The sequence below is a fragment of the Echinops telfairi genome, unplaced genomic scaffold (genome assembly GCF_000313985.2).
Source record: "Echinops telfairi isolate 266 unplaced genomic scaffold, ASM31398v2 ScPeMD7_2291;HRSCAF=2852, whole genome shotgun sequence".
Taxonomy (NCBI): domain Eukaryota; kingdom Metazoa; phylum Chordata; class Mammalia; order Afrosoricida; family Tenrecidae; genus Echinops; species Echinops telfairi.
In genome coordinates, this window is record NW_022106189.1 from 36,618,111 (window position 1) to 36,619,616 (window position 1,506).

General features: G+C 45.7%; 1 protein-coding gene across 1 annotated transcript in view; it reads right to left on the reverse strand.

The window, feature by feature from the left end:
• Window positions 1-1,506, reverse strand: part of RFWD3 (ring finger and WD repeat domain 3) — a 35,012-nt gene that overhangs the window by 10,376 nt on the left and 23,130 nt on the right. The window lies entirely within an intron of this gene.

Here is a 1,506-nt window from a genome sequence, read left to right on the forward strand (position 1 = left end):
AAAAAAAAAAAAGGAGCAAGGTAACTGTCTGGAATGGCATCAAACAGGTGACATCTGGAGTATCCTGATCAATGCCAATCACTCCTAGAACGGGGTGGAGGGAAGCATCACTCCTTTCAAATTTGTACTTTGTTCTCTTAATAAGACATGATGACAATCTTATTTTTATAATATGTCTATTATTATTACCTCACACAAAAACAAAATTTGTGAAATCCCAAATTTAACATACTCTTGAATCTTACTTCATTCAGCTTCCTTAAGAAACCAAGTGGGAGAAAGGTGATTAGGTTTCTTCTGAAACAGAAGTAGGAGAGGCAGAAAAGGAAGCACGCAGAACATAAACAGGCTGCAAATCAACAAGCAGCCACGACTCCTTGCTCAGTTCATCAAAGGAACAAGGACAAACCAACACCAGCAGGCTATGGAGACGGTTGCCCAGAGTAGAGACAATAACATAACGCGTTTAGAGCACAATTAGAGAAACCGTGCTCTTCAACTGTAAGGAAGGTTTTCCTTGATGACTACAGACATTTTATCTATAAACAATCTTGCTCACGGAGTCCCTGGGTGGGCCACGGCTGAGCATCTGAGCAACTAGCCCAAAAAGTTGCTGGCTTGAACCCCTAGCACTATGGATTGCTGGTATGACCCCACCTAACCCTAGTCATTGTAACTCTCAGAACGACAATGCAAATGTGGTGTTTGTGACCCATCAGGGGTATTGGATAGCTAATAATGTAAATAAAGTATAGGATACCTTTATGAGGTGGGGATCATGCAGACAAGGTACATGGAACCCTGTGTGGGAATTGGCTAGCTTTGCCATCCTGTTAAGTATAAAATGAGTCAAGTGGAGAGTAGTGAACAGAGAGGACAGTGGGGCAAGCCCCAATCCCAGCTACACTGACCCTTTTCCCAGAAGAATGCAGTACAGAGGACAGCACTAAAGATATAGCCCGAGGAGAGTGATGGGTCAGCCCATACCACAAGGGAGAAAACTCAGAGGGAAAGAGAGAGAGAGACATTGAGAGAGAGAGAGAGAGAAACAGCACTCTGGCCCACCAAGCCCCGAGGACGACATTCCTGCTTGGAGCAGCCAGTGCACAGAGAGGACCATAGGGCTGGCCATCATAAGACAGGTCGCCCCCTACTAACACCAGTGCTACGAGGGACAGCACTGGAGCCACAGTACGGGAATTGTGCCCCTCCCCACCCCAATCCACACACCGCGGCAAAACACGATGGAGTGCAACAGAGGCACAAGAGGAGCAAAGCAAGTCCTCAAGGGATACTAAAAATACACTTCTGACTCTGGGGGCAGGGCTTGGCACCTCATCAAACCCGATTGGAAAACATTCATAAGGATCAGCAGACAGACCTGCTTGATAGACTTTACCCACCCACCCCCATGTGTATCTATATAAGATAGGCAGGATGGTTTACAATCCTAAGGAGAAAACAATGGGGGAAAAAAGAAAAAGAAAACAATGGAGACAGATGGTT